Genomic DNA, 16,690 nt, shown 5'->3' with positions numbered 1-16,690 from the left:
TGTAATGTAAGACACGTAAAGCGGTCTACAATAAAAACAAATGTCTAGTATGTGCCTGAGATGTATATGTTTTATTGGAAACAGCTTGATCAATGTTAAAAGGAAGTGGCTATTCCTACGGTCCCGTAAGAATAGCCTCACAGGCTATTCCTACGGCTCTCCCGTAAGAATAGTGAAATAGCCCGCAGGTGGCTATTCCTACGGCTCTAAAGACAGTTTGTATGTCCACCTTGTATTGCATTGTACTGAATTAATTCAACTGGTATATTTTCGAACAAATTGTTTACTTTTCAGTTTCACACCCAGGGCGCCCCCTCCCAATAACTTGACCAATTAAGCTAATTGGCGTACATTTTGAAAGTCAGCAGACCTATAACAAACCCAGTTCCATAAAATGTTAAACAACGTTTTTTTTTTCTGTTTTTTTTTCTTTTGTTTTTTTTTTTTTTTTAAAGAAAAAGGCTGTTAAAACCTCAAAAACAACTACAAAACTGCAGGACACAGCTAAAATTGACTCGTTGTCAAAAGATTGTTAAGAGAATTAGCTTAATTGGTCAAGTTATTGGGAGGGGGCGCCCTGGGTGTGAAACTGAAAGTGGCTATTCCTACGGTCACGTAAGAATAGCCTCACAGCAATACAAGGTGGACATACAAACTGTCTTTAGAGCCGTAGGAATAGCCACCTGCGGGCTATTTCACTATTCTTACGGGAGAGCCGTAGGAATAGCCTGTGAGGCTATTCTTACGGGACCGTAGGAATAGCCACTTCCATGTTAAAAAGTAGAATCTAAGTTGTTTAACTTGCATGTAAATCTAGTCAAAATAACTCGACGGTCAGATTGTTTTATATTTGTGACGGAGATATTGCCCGTAAGAAAACTTGTGAAGAATGGTTGTTAAGGGACAATTGTACTGAAAAATCTATGTAAGAATGGTGTGTTATGAAAAATCAGGTGTAAGAATGGTGTGTTATGAGAAATCAGGTGTAAGAATGGTGTGTTTGGAGAAATCAGGTGTAGAATGGTGTGTTATAGAAATCATGTGAAAAAATTTGTGTGTTAAGGACATTGTCCTGAGAAATCGCGTGTAAGAATGATGTGTTAAGGACATTCTACTGAGAAATTCATGTGTAAAAATGTGTTTAAGGACAATTGTCCTGAGAAATCGTGTGTAAGAATGATGTGTTTAGGACATTCTACTGAAAATCATGTGTAAGAATGGTGCGTTAAGGATGATTGTACGGAAAAATCGTGTGTAAGAATGGTGTGTTATAAGAATAGTGTGTTAAGGACAATTGTACTGAAAAATCATATGTAAGAATGGTGTGTTATGAGAAATCAGGTGTAAGAATGGTGTGTTATGAGAAATCAGATGTAAGAATGGTGTGTTATGAGAAATCAGGTGTAAGAATGGTGTGTTATGAGAAATCATGTGTAAAAATAGTGTGTTAAGGACAATTGTCCTGAGAAATCGCGTGTAAGAATGATGTGTTAAGGACAATTCTACTGAGAAATCATGTGTAAAAATAGTGTGTTAAGGACAATTGTCCTGAGAAATCGTGTGTAAGAATGATGTGTTTAGGACAATTCTACTGAGAAATCATGTGTAAGAATGGTGCGTTAAGGATGATTGTACGGAAAAATCGTGTGTAAGAATGGTGTGTTATAAGAATAGTGTGTTAAGGACAATTGTCCTGAGAAATCATGTGTAAGAATTGTGTGTAAAGGACAACTGTCCTGAGAATGGTGTGTTAAAGACAACTGTCCTGAGAAATCATGTGTAAGAATTGTGTGTTAAGGACAATTGTATTGAGAAATCATGTGTAAGAAAGAAGTGTTAAGGACAAATGTTCTAAGAAACTAGAAGATACTTTTGTAGAAAAGTGCATGTCTCCCCCAATGCATAGTAGTTATAGGCAAGAAGTCAATAGGGGACAGGTGCAAAAGTCAAGGAGACACCGATGGCTGACTGCAATTGGGATCATCTACTTGTCATGTCCAATCATCCCATGAAGTTTCAACATTCTGGGCCAAGTGGTTCTCAAGTTATTGATTGGAAAGTGTTTTCCATGTTCTGGCCCCTGTGACCTTTGAACAAGTGACCCCAAAATCAATAGGGGTCATCTACTGCACATGTCCAACCATCCTATGAAGTTTCAACATTCCGGACCAAGTGGTTCTCAAGTTATTGATTGGAAAGTGTTTTCCATTTTCAGGCCCGTGACCTTGACCTTTGCTCAAGTGACACCTTCTCTAGTTTGAAGGTTCTAGGTCAAATGGTTCTCCAGTTACTGATCTTAAATGAAGTGTGACAGATGGACGGCCTGATGGACAGTGCAAAGACATAATCATGTGTAAGAGTTGTGAGTTAAAGACAAATGTACTGAGAAATCATGTGTTAGAACAGTGTATCAAGGACAATTGTACGAAGACATCATGTGTTTGAACAGCAAAGGAATAAAAAAAATGGGGGTATAACATCAGAGAACTGGAATGACAGAATAGGAAAACATTTACAACAGATAGAGGTTTCAAACCAAACACCATTAACAACCCATCCTGAATGTCACAAGGGGAAAATTTCCTATATGTTAACACTCTTATCATGAAACAAACCTTTGGAAGATGGGGCATCAATTGGTAGTAAAAATTAAGCACTACTTTAGCATTTCTCTATCTTCAGATTAGTGTGAAAAGTTTTTACAATGCTTGATGTAATTGTAGACGGATATCAAATTTAAGACAGTAAGACGAGAAGCACCATACAGTTAAACATGACAGGTTATTCTGATGGAGGAATCAATTAGTAAATGACAAGCTGTAGATAATAATTAAAGAAGGAAGACTGTTTACAAACTTACAAACTGATCATGAAAGTTTTAAATATTGATCTTATATAGCTATTATATAGAAAACATGTGTTACAAAGCACATATTTATTTTACATATGATAAAGACCTTGGAGAATGAAAACATGGATTAACAAGAGGACCATGATAGCCCAAAACCGCTCACCTGACTTTCATAGCTAATACAGATATAAAACGCAAATAAATTATGCAAAACTCCGACAATTTTTATATTATTGTCTCGCCCACTTGGAAGCGAGACTAAGCTATCCAAATTCTTGCTGTGGCGTCAGCGGCATCAACAACTGGGAATAGCTCAAAAACTGTTAAATATTTTTCTTTTAAACCTTAGATGATTTAGAAACAAATTTTACACCCCATGGCGAGTCCTGGCCCCTAGTGACCTTGATCTTAAAGAAAATAGCATTTTTAGATTTTTTAATGCTTTTGAAAATTCACAAAAAATGACTATTTCTCAAGTCATTCCACATAATATTGCTTTGAAACCTTGTAGGATGATTCAAAAACTCATTCTACATCTCCAAGGCGAGTCCTGCCCCCTAGTGACCTTGACTTTCAAGAAATTAGCATTTCTCAGAACAACATTCCTGCAAAAATTTCATGACTCTTTGTGAAGTACCTTTAGAGGGCAACAAAGACTTTTATTCCCCTTTATGCATGAGACTTTTAATTGAAGGGCCATAACTTAGGTCTGGCTGAGTGACATACCAAACAAAACTCAAGGTGCAAAACTTCACATCCTGAAAAATAATCATTTGTTTCATAACTCAAGGTAAAATAATTTGTGAGATATGTGTGGCACAGACTTTTAGGCCCTTTATGCACATTTTTTTAATAAGTCAAGGGCCAGAACTCTGGTCTTACAAAGTGAAATCTAAAACAAAACCAAAGGTGCATAGCTTCATGTGCTCAATAATTATTCCAGGCTGCATGATGATTGTAGGTGAACTTATTTTTAGCAATATGCAGACATAAATTCGAAGATACAAAGGCAGATCTAAAATTGGGTCAGCACAGATGTATAACCTATTTTAATCTATCAAGGATCACCCATGCCTAATTCCATTAACTTCCATCAAGCAGTTATAGAGACATTATCTAAAAAAAAAAATGAACGCAGACCAACAGTAAGTGATCACAATATCTTGTCCTTGAGCACTTTGTACTCCGGTGAGCTACAAGAAACTAAACTATGAACATATTTTTCTAGTATGAGGAATCTATTACATAGAACCTGATCTCTGAACCAGAGCTTTCACCACAACTGTTTTATTTGACAGTGATTAGGCCACTCAAAAAAGCTGCACTTACACATAATTTTGCAGATGTTCAAACTTGAAAATAAACTTTTACACAATCTATCAAGGTTGAACAACTTAAACAAAGGGAGTTAACAGCTTTGTATTAAAATAATTAATCACAGTAAGAGTTTTAAGAATCTTTTTTTGGCACTGTGACCTTTGGATGTTACACTGTGATTTTCCATTTTATTGCTTCTACAGTTTGAAGGATGCACTAGATGATATGATTATACAGTTAATCAGAGGCACTTCGGGTGTTTTTTAACAGTTAGGACTTCTTTTGTAGAGTCTGACATACTTATTAAATTATTTCACCAAGCATATAATCAAGCTTTAAACTTTTAGAGACCTAATATACAAAGAATTTCCTCAAGGCAGGAAAATGTATCCAGACCCCATTAGATTATTGAATGAAAGCTCTTGACCAAGGTGGTTAAAAAAAGTTAAAATTTAGAATTATGTTTGTAATTCTGGTCATTCTTACATTCAAGACGTCAACCATGGTTCCCTAGTGGAACTTCTGGCACTTTAGTTTGTTTACATTACTGTTTAAAAAAATCAGTCAATCAACATAGTTTTCGACATACCTGTACAAACCAATCAAAACAATGTGTGAAAAAGAGCAGATGTGTCCATTTATATATTGACACCAGCTTATTAGGATTTGTTTAAATTTTTAAATATAAATTTCTAAATTAGCTATTAGAGCAGTAAATATTTCTTAAATTGTTGTCATCTTTTATCGTCTTTATTAATTAATTGTGAGTTTTTCTTTTAGATGTGCACGAGTTTTCAATACGGCGGGTCAAATTTAGGACAGCAGTGATAGCTGAACATCTCAAGCCAGTAATTATCATTTTGCATGTTAAAAAAATAAACAAAAGAAATAAAAGAGAGGTTTGTCTTGGGACTGCAAGGAATTCCTGATGAATGAGAATGGAATTCCGTAATGTATATGACATTTTAAGACAATACAGCAACATATATAGTTTTAAGTTTTTGCAAAAAAGAAAAATTGAGCAACTAATGCTAGGAACAGAAAATACCAAAACAATACTACAACTTTCTATGGTACAAACTCCTTTGAACCTACAGAATTCTCAAAATGAAAATAGCGCAAACTTTGCAATAACATTTACATACAAAGTAATGTAATACAGTCAAACTTTGTTCCTTCAAATCTGAAAGGCATGTAATCAGAGATCAAAAGATCAGTATTTTGTGAGTTTTTTTACATCAAATCGTTAAAGGTTTAACATAACAGAGAACCAGTCATTACAATTAATATTTACAGCACATATTTTACAAAAACACATGAATAATTCCTTATTTTGTGGCAGTACTCTAGTTTTATTCCTTTTCAGTACCACTAACCAAACTTGTCAAAATTGATGCATGTTGCTCAGCAAGTTATATCTTTAAACTATCTCAAAGTAGCAAACTAAAAATCAAAGGCCTGAAGGGCCTGAGTCGGCTAATGATTGATGTACTGACAGTACAGTCTACCAGTTTCAGTTTGTTTTTAGTTTTTTTCTTAAAATTTCGTAACACATCTCGATATTTACCCAAAATATTATATCCGGATACGATTACACTTTTCTCCAGTTTCAACTATATATTTTACAAATTGTGATGATACGAAGACATTTAGCAGCAATTGGCAGTATCTGACATTGAAGTTTACGGTTAAATTACCTCTTATTTAAATCTATTCATAAAAAAGTTGTTTCGTTTCGTGAAAGCAGTCAAACATAGACGATCTACTTTCGATTTCAAAAACTACAAGAAAATACAATTTAATGTTTCGCCGATTTGTTTATTTCTCGAAAAATAAGAATTAAAATCATTTTTAATATCTGTAGTAACTTAACAAACCAGTAAGAGCTTCTTCTTCCGATAGTTTATCCGTTTACTGACTGCAAAATTCAACCCACGCAAAGTTTATAGAAATCATACGATGCGTGTATACGTTCAATGTGGGAGAATTAAGGCTGATCGGCTATGTTACCTAACGCATCCAGACAATTCAGATTTTGTTTTTAAAAAAGCATTGTGTGCATTTCTGTAATTTTATATACGTTTTTATACGCTTAGAAATTATTAGACATGCGTATTTGCATTATTTCTATACGTAATTTACGCTAATACGCATCTTATCTGGAGCCCTGTGGAACTATTTTTTGTCTTTCGCTGGATGTTACGCAAGCTTTGTAAGCCTGCGCAATTAATAAAATGCACATTTATGCTTAATGAGTTACATTCGAGTACTGCACAATTACAAGTTATAAATATGACAGATTACATCGTATATTGGTCATAGCAAAGGGAATTGACACAATTTAACTTCATTCATGCAGTGAACTGTTTGAAGTTTGAGATATCTAATGGAACTACATCCCTTCACTGTGTTATTTGGTCCATTTAGAGAATCGTTGAACAGCAAGGACTCATCAAAACGCTTTCAGCGTTTAGCCGACTCAATAAGGCATAAAGACCCTAAAAATATCTTAAAACATTTGTTTTTTTTTTAAATCATGCTGAACATCAAGATGCATTATAGCAGCAAAATGTGCCGACATGTTTTACTCAATTCAAAATACTTCACAATAAAATTCATTTCAACATTTTTATAAAAAGTGCAATATCTTTTGTAATCATTAATTTCTTTATGTATAAATATCACACGGAGTTATATCATGCACACAGCCAAATAGGTTTGAACTGATTGTGAATCTTGATAATGGACAAAAACGTTTGTATATACAAATAAAAGTGCTCTATAATATACTGTAATATACTTGTCTTGACCAGAACTTCTGCCACCTGTATTGAGTCCAAGCAATCAAAGAGCAAGCGATTCAATAAAAAAAATATTGGAATGGACCATTTCTGGAGTTTGAAGGAACAAAGTTAGACTGTATTTCAATAAAACGATCCTTTACAAAAACCTACATTATACACGTCTAAAGATCAAAGAAAATATTCAATAACAATGATGATTCTGTACAAAAACAACTATAAAAAAACCTATCCTAAAACCTTGTTTTCCCTTTCTTTACTTAAGATGGGAAAATCGTATGTACAAAAGCATTTCAAATTCTTGTTACCTTTTAACATGTATGTTAAATTCTAGAACACACTTCCCCAAAATTTACTTAAGGTAGGAAAAAAAGGAATCAAAGGAACTCAAAGTCCTCATCAAATTTTACATTACAATAATTATTGTATTACAGATATACTTTGCTTTTACTTTAATTTAAAATCTGGAAAGACAATAGGAAATGATAGAATTTCAAATCCCGAAACATTATTTGCCATTTGTTCAAATACACTCACGCTCCTTATAATGCTATTCAATAAACCATGGTTTTCGGTATAACGCTGTATGCTCTTTGCTCCCGAATTTTCTAAGACCCAAAACTTATTTTTCAAAACAATCGGAGCTCGAGGACGTAATTGATCATAACTTGATCATAACAAGCGATAAAACTAATCCCATACCTAAACACCTTTGCCGTGAGAACTGACAAAAAACCCCAATAATTGTCTGCTCGCTTACTTGTTTGCGTAACGCCTTTGTTAAACTTGAATACATGTAGGCATGTGACAATTAGGAAAATAAGGACCATGTCAAAATTAGATTGTTTGCATAACAAGGGTGTAACATCCTTTAGTAAACTTCAGCAACGCTACTGCATTTTAATTTTTATGACCCCATGCTTCTAACACAGGTTACATGTTTATTTCCTGGATACACAATTTCAACTTTCTTTTAGAACCACGATGAAATGGGAAGCTGAAATAGCGTTATAATCTTCTTTTCATATTCTCCAGTAGCATATAAGGTAAAAGAATGTCCCATTTATATGCATAGAACTTCTCATACAACATGAATCAGCATTCAAAATAATGCATAATGCATTATAGGTGGGTGGGGTATTGCATATACGGCCAACCTGCATTACAAAATTAACCCAATTAGATCCATGGGTCTCGCACCTTAGTCCCCAGCGACAGTGTTTTAAAGAGGGGTTCGAGTGTAACTACTTTCAACAACAACAAATCCTGCTTTGACTGGTGGGACAAGACAAGACTGTGAGAGTTTATCATTAAGAATAGTGAAAAATTACTTGCAATCTTTAATATATAAACTGCATTACTATAATTTCCAGTAATACATGAAGTAAAAAATCTTAAGATAATTCACTGAAGACATGTAAAAACAAAGCTTTACAGAAGTAAAAAAGAGCAATGACATTTCGTTACTATTACAGTTATAGCATTTCTTATTACTTTAAAATATAATACTATTTACATACTGTATACTTAAACCTATTGTGATACAATGTGCTTGTCTTGACCAGAATTACAGCAATTTGTAATGAATTCTAGCAATAAAAGGTAAAGTGAGTAGGTTCTTTTTTTTTTTTTTTTGATTTAATGTCGCACTGACACATGATGGGTCATATGGCGACTTTCCAGCTTTAATGGTGGAGAAAGACCCCAGGTGCCCCTCTGTGCATTATTTCATCACGAGTGGGCACCTGGGTAGAACCACCGACCTTCCGTAAGCCAGCTGGATGGCTTCCTCACATGAAGAATTCAACCTCCCGAATGAGGCTCGAACCAACATCGATGAGGGGCAAGTGATTTGAAGTCAGTGACCTTAACCACTCGGCCACGGAGGCCCCTGCGAGTAGGTTCAGTCTAAAAATATCAGGACAGGACAAAGAATTTGAGCAAAGGGAGGCATTAAAACAATGCAAGCTTGAGGGATCAAACATAGACAGTATACATGTATTTAGAATAAAATGATACACGAAAAAAATCTTCATTCAGTAACTCATTAAGATTCTATACAAAAACAACCATAAAAAAATCCTAAAACCTTGCTATGCCCTTCTTTACTTACGATGGGAAAATCATATGTACAAAAGCATTTCAAATTCTTGTCATCTTTTACATGTATGTTAAATTCTAGAACACGCTTTTCCCAAATTTTACATAAAGTAGGGAAAATATTATTAAAGAAATTTTAAAGCCTAATAAAATTTACATTATAATCATTATTGTATTATAAATATACATTCCTTTTTAAATTCTGGTAAGACAACAGGAATTGACAAAATTTCAAATCCCAAAAACATGATTTGTCATTTGTTCAAATAACTTTACTTTCAACAAGAACAAAAGTTAAATTGTTTTCATTGATAAGACAAGTTAAGATTGTAAGAGTATATCCCTAAGAATTATAATAAATTATTTGTAATCTTTAAATATACAAACTGCATTACATTAATTTCAAATTATACATGTAATATAAAATGTATCTTTCTTATTGTTGACAGGTAAATAAAAATATACAGCGAAGAAAAAATGCAACAACATTGCTTACAATTACATTCTTAGTATTTCTTATTACTTAACATATGACAATATTTACAAGAAAATATACTTAACCTAATGTTACAGCTGTTTGTAAAATATGTATGCCCCCATCATGGCCTAATCAGTCCCAAAATCATTATGAACTTGACCTCTGACCTACTGACCCCTAACAAAACATGGGCAATATACTAACCACAGGCAACCATCTGATGAAGTAAGACTACTGCAGGCCAAACCATTTCTTAACTTACTGAGTGGAAACCATTTTCTGTCTCAAGTCACCTTGACCTTTGATATATTGATCTAAAAATAACAGTGTCATCTACTAACCAAAGGCATCATCCTATCAGTTTGATGACTGAAGGTAAAGTTATTTAACAAAACTAATTTCAGTTTTTAGGTCATTGTGACCTTGACCTTTGACCTAATGATCCCTCAATATTACCTGCCATCTACTCATAAGATATCGTCCTATATATACATATATATACGAGGTTTAAAGGCAGATCAAAGGACCAAAAATATATTGACAGCCTAAATAATTGGGGTCATCAAATGACCAAAGGCATTCTATAAAGTTTAACAATTGTAGGCCAAATATCCTTTAGTTATCAAGTGGAAACCATTTTTTTAGTCTTAAGGTCACTGTGACTTTGACCTTCTGACTCAAAAAACAACAGGTTCATCTCCTGACTACGGGCCATCGTCCTATAAAGTCTAACAATTGCAGGTAAAAGTTTCCTTTACTGAGCAAAACTATTTTTCATCTCAAGGTCATTGTGACCTTCACCTTTCACCTACTGATAGGGGTCATCTACTGACCACAGGTAATCAATCTTCGAAGCATGACCGTTGTGAGACCAAGGATTCTGTCAGTGACCAGAAAACAAATGTTCTACTGACCAACAATGAGCAAAACAATATAACCCCTCATTCTTCTAAGCGGGATATAATAAATTTAAGATATACAAGCAAAAAACACCAAGTTTCTTTTGGTAAAAATATACAGACAAAAAAAAGAACCATATGGTTTACATTTTGTTAGATATTCATATATACATGTTTACGTGTAAGATGCTTTCTCTAATGCTTAACATTCAATTCCAAGAAGAAAGAAAAACACTCTGAGATAAAAGGAACAAGTATTGTCCAATCAAAAAGTGTGAGACAAGCCAGTTCCAGTCTTTCTGACTTGACTGGTTTATTACAAGGACAGGTGCACTAAATAAAGACCATTAGGCCTAACTTGAATTGTTTAATACGGATACAAATGACTTGTTCAGTTAAATAGGGGACAAGTGTACTCAAAACAGACCAGTCTGCCTGCCTGAAATGTTTACAAGTGCACTAAACAAAGACTGAAAAAGGGGACAAGTGCACAAGTTTCAAGTCTGCCTGACTTGTTCTGTTCAATATGGCAACAAGTGCACTAAGCAAAGACCAATAAAAAAAATTCAAGACAAAAAAGACATCACAAAGCCGTGGAAAAATATGTAGTCCAGTCTTTACATAGCTAGGCTCTGTAGCAGCACTTCTTGTTTCTAATACAGATCTTTCGTATCTCTGTAGTGACTTGAGTTATGTTTACTAGAAAAACTGGGCACGTACAGTTGTGACAGAATTCTGGAAAAGAAGAAGTATTCACTATATTTGAGAATTTGAAAAAATATGTAAACTAAACATAATACTACTAAATATACATACTGGTAATGTGCAAACAGATTTAAAGTGAAAATGTGTGCAAAGTGTTTTTTATACATAGAACAGAAACAGAGAAAAAAGAGGGTCATGATGACCCTGGATCGCTCACCAGAGTAATATGAACTACATGTTTCAAATGTCAAACTGATGATTTTTAGAATTTTTTTGGAAGATTTTCTGATGTACAATCAAGTAACCCCTGGGGCGGGGCCAAGTTTACCCTGGGGGTCATGAATGGAACAAAGTTTGTAGAAGTCTACTAGGCAATGTAACATATCAAATATCTAAGATCTAGGCCTTCTGGTTTATTTTTAGCAAATTTATGAAGATTTCCCTATATACAATCAAGTAACCCCTGGGGCTGGGTCAATTTGACCCTGGGGGGTCCAGATTTGAATTTTTTTTGTAGAAGTCTACTAGGCAATGCTACACATCAAATATCTAAGATCTAGGCCTTCTGGTTTATTTTTAGAAATTTTTTGAAGATTTTCCTATGTAAAATCAAGTGACCCCTGGGACGGGGTCAATGATTTGAACAGATTTTGTAGAGGTCCACTAGGCAATGCTACACGTGAAATATCTAAGCTGTAGGCCTTCTGGTTTATTTTTAGAAATTTTTTGAAGATTTTCCTATGTAAAATCACGTGACCCTTGGGCCGGGGTCAATTTTGACCCCAGGGGTCATGATTTGAACAGATTTTGTAGAGGTCCATTAGGCAATGCTACATGTCAAATATCTAAGCTTTTGGGACTTCTGGTTTATTTTAAGAAAAATTTGAAGATTTTTCTATGTACAATCAAGTAACCCCATTGGGCGGGGTCAATTTGATCCTGGAGGTCATGATTGAACAAATTTTGTAGAAGTCTACTAGGCAACGCTTCATGTCAAATATCTAAGATCTAGGCCTTCTGGTTTATTTTTAGAAAATTTTTGAAGATTTTCCTATGTAAAATCAAGTGACCTCTGGGGTGGGGTCAATTTTGACCCTGGGGGTCATGATTTGAACAAATTTTGTAGAGGTCCACCATGCAATGCTACAAGTGAAATATCTAAGCTCTAGGCCTTCTGGTTATTTTTAGAAATTTTTTGAAGATTTTCCTATGTAAAATCAAGTGACCCCGGGTCATGATTTGAACAACTTTAGTAGAGGTCCTCTAGGCAATGCTACATTTCGAATATCTAAGCTCTAGGGCTTCTGGTTTTTGAGAAGAAGATTTTTTAAGATTTTCCTATGTAAAATCAAGTGACCCCTAGAGCGGGGTCAATTTTGACCCCGGGGTCATGATTTGAACAAACTTGGTAGTGGTCCACTAGGCAATGCTTCACACCAAATATCTAAGCTCTAGGACTTCTGGTTTTTGAGAAGAAGATTTTTTAAAGTTTTTCCTTTCTGTTGCCATGGCAACCAAAGTTCTGCATGGAATTCAATTCTTTGAATAATTTTTAAAGAAGACCATCCAAGGAACATCCCTGTGAAGTTTCATCAAAATTGGCCTGTTGGTTTAGGAGGAGATGTTGTTTAAAGGAAAGTGTGGACGGCCGGACGCCGGACGGTGAGCGATCACAATAGCTCACCCTGAGCACATTGTGCTCTGGTGAGCTAAAAAGAAACAACATCAATCAAAATTGAACAGAACACGAATAGCATGCATATTGACAATGTTTACTGGCCTGTTTAGCCCAAGTTGCACATCTGAAGAGGGATCCAAAAATGTTTCTACACATAAGCATAAATAATATTGTAAAAAGTTAAATTTTTTTTGTAATCTATCAACCCTTCTGGCAGCCCAGAATTTAGCCCTAGGGATCTAGCCTCAACAACACTGGCAGAAAACCACTTGTCTTTTCAGAAAATGTTTCAAATCTAGAACAATCACAACTCAAATAATAGGTCCCTTTGGTAGGGACAAAAATGATCTGGTGGTAATGATTTGAATATACATATATACTATACAGAATGGCTTAGTGGTCATTAGTCAAAACTATTGCCTGATGTCTGAAATTCTGGGGACCAATAGTTTTGACTACTGACTGGAAAGACATTCAAAATGTATTTTATTACATGACATCAGAATATGACTTTCACAAGTTTATTTTTTACTTATTATAGTGCAGTAAACATGTGCTGAATATTGACTGGTCATACAGCACCAGATTAATACAGGGTGTTGTGTAATTATTACAGGTTATGAGATTTGTATCGAGAAATATGCACGAGTCCTGCAGCAGAAATATTGCGCGACTTTGGGAGCGCAATATCATTTTGCGAAAGAACGAGTGCATATTTTTTAAATGGAAATCTAATAATCTTTTTATAACATACACATACTACATTTATAATTAATATAGAAATGATATAAGTTTGTTTTTAGCTAGAACAGATTGAAAATATCGTCGATAAAGAACTTTTAAATGCGACGACATGCATGAAACTGACATCACAAATGACGTCACGCACCCAATATGAAATCTGAACATCAATATGGAAAAATAGTGATGTTTAAGGTTCCACTATAACTCAACTGAGTTTATGAATGAGTATTTAATAATATATAATACTGTGAAATCATTTAAATTCGCTGGCATGAAATTTCGCGCAAACGTGTAAAAAGGACTGTTTCGCGCGGGCTTTAATTCGCGCATTTTCAATTTTAGAAATGAAAACATATAATTAAAAAATAATAATCGCGCCGTCTTAAATTTGCGCATTTGGTCCTAGCGCAAAATATGCGAAAATTCATCCTAAGCGAATAAAAATGATTTCACAGTAGGTCTTTGTTCGGACAAAATTGAGACAGCTTCATATAAGAATGATTCACAGCAAATATTGTGACAGTACCTCAGTCACACAAAGCATCATCATATTAGCTCACTTGTTGACATTTGGCCAAAGTGAAATTACAAGCTGGATAACAAACAAATACTAAGAGGTAGCTCCTAAAACTCTTCATTTCCATGCATATACAGTTGAAACTACATATCTCGAATTCCAAGGGATCAAGCATATAACTTCAAGATACCCAAAATTGGACTTAAAGTGATATTTCATGCATGTGTTTTTGAGATGCGACGTGAAAATGTTTTCCGAATTCTTCGGAATTTGAGAAAAGCATGTTTGAGATACTGAAATTCAACTGCATTTAAAATTCCAACAAATGTAGAAAATTCTTTGCCTAAACTGAGCCAGGAAAGTTAAGATATCCCTATTATGTTACATTCAGCAACCTGAACTCTGCTACTAAATTTTCATAAATGAAATAATGAATAGTACATGCTTGGAAAGGCCAATAACTGGAATTTCAATAATCCAACGAACTAAACATAAACCATGTGAACACCATCAACAACATGCCTCCTGAAAATGTTTTATCCACCAGTATTATTAAATCCACCAAAAAAGGGGCTTAACCATGATAATATGAATATGAAACTCATGCCTTCATGATGTTTATAATGTATATCCAGTTTCTTTCCAATTTGGTGTGTGCTACAGAAAAATAAGCAGACACTGAAGTCTCAATAATATGCACATGTCTGCATCATGTTCATAATCTGATGATGCATACCAAGTTTCCTTTCAACTGGATAGAAACTGCAGGAGTTCAGTATGCAAGAAATTGTGAATGAAGGACGGACAGTTCAAGCACTACATGCCTCCAGAGTTTTCAACAACTGGGCATAAATATAACGAACATTAATTCTATATAGAAACAACAAACCATCACACTGTCCTGGAAGGCAGATAAATCATACAAATAAGAGCAATAAAAACCTTCAACTGAGGCAATGGTAAATATGAAATTATCTTTTTTATTTTTAATAACATCTTGCATAGGAACAAACTCAAAGTTCTGTGAGGGTACATAAAGATTACTAATCAGTCATAAGACCAGGAAGGACTAGTCACTGAAAAGGACCTACCTATCAATTCTGACAGCTTTTTTCCACATATCGATTTGACCCTGATCACCTGAATGTTTTTCAGGCCTAGGGGTAAGGACTTCATTCTTTTTCTCTTTATTTAGCCACACTGATGCAATCAAGGTCATATGGTGACATTAAGGAATACCCATAGTAAACCTCTGGGCATTTAATCTGGGAAGGGCAGGCACCTGGGTAGAACCACTGACCTTCCGTCAGCACAACAATTTTAATGTTCCTAGTTGTTTCCCCTGGAAAGTTATCGTAAGTTGTCTGCGTCTACCGCTTGATTCATGTAGAGAAGTTGTCAGTTGCTTGCAGGTACAGATGCAGTGGATAGATTCGCTGTCTGTTGTTAATGATTAAAATTATGCGAAAAACAATGTTTAACAATTTATCTCTATTTAACCACTCAGTCTTACCAAAATCCCAAGATAACTTTAAGGAGAGCTGTTGTGTAGTGGTTAAGGTGTTGGCCCCTCATGTGGGTCATGGGTTCTAGCCCCAATGGGGTCAAGACCATGCCTTCTTATATGACACCAGTTCTGTCTTTTCCAGAAAGCGGACTGGACAGTGGTTCAAATAAGCATTAAGTTTCCATCACAACTGAGCTAAAATAGGTTAGTATAAACTAAGATAAGTTTACATTTTGTGTATGTTATACATTATACAAACTTGTGTGACCAGAGTTTCATACATACCGTTCTTACTGAGCCTGGATCTACCACTTCTAACTTAGCAACTCTATTCACATAACTGTCTAAGTCAAACTTCAAGTCTGCAAATTAACGGAGACAATTATTTTTTCTTCTGGAAATTGGTCAGAATAATGAGCTGTAAGAGGTTCAGTGTTTCATGTGTCACTGTGGTAAATTACTGCTAATTCCTGGCATACTAGGCTCTCAATGTATTATCCATATATAAAAAGCCTAATGCATATAACAATGTTTCTACCATTGAATGAAAGAGGTAGTGTTTAAAAAATATTGTAATTATTCAAAATGTGGATAAATTGATCAAATCACATTTCACTACAATTTTTTGCTATATCCGAGTTTCTCTGTATTTGTGTTGTTTTTTTCATATAAAAGATAAGACTGCAGATTGTTTTTCTTTAACTTCTCCTAAAGTTTACAAGTGTGATGAAAATTGCAAAATTTGATTTCTTTACAATTAAACACACAGGATTTTGATAAAATCTGGCTATAAATGGATTTGGTGATAACTGTTGTTTCTATGGAAGGTTGGAAGTGCAGAAATCATTTTACACTTAAGAACATTTAAAGCTGTTGAAGGGATACATGATTGTGTTGTGCCAATGTAATGGTGATCTAAACACAAGTCTTTGAAATATTATGAAAACCAGCAATTTTAAAGGTGAAAACATTTCATCAACTTCCTTCAGGACATGACTGAGAACAATTTAATACCTTCTTACCTACAAGCTTGAATGGCATAGCCATTGGAGGAAGAGTCCAAAACAATGGTTTAGCTTTAAACATCTCTGCC

General features: G+C 34.6%; 1 protein-coding gene across 1 annotated transcript in view; it reads right to left on the bottom strand.

The window, feature by feature from the left end:
* Nucleotides 1–16,690, bottom strand: part of LOC123566395 (uncharacterized) — a 435,075-nt gene that overhangs the window by 350,973 nt on the left and 67,412 nt on the right. The window lies entirely within an intron of this gene.

This window comes from Mercenaria mercenaria, chromosome 8 (genome assembly GCF_021730395.1).
Source record: "Mercenaria mercenaria strain notata chromosome 8, MADL_Memer_1, whole genome shotgun sequence".
Classification (NCBI taxonomy): Eukaryota; Metazoa; Mollusca; class Bivalvia; order Venerida; family Veneridae; genus Mercenaria; species Mercenaria mercenaria.
This window is presented reverse-complemented; position numbering and strand designations above follow the sequence as displayed.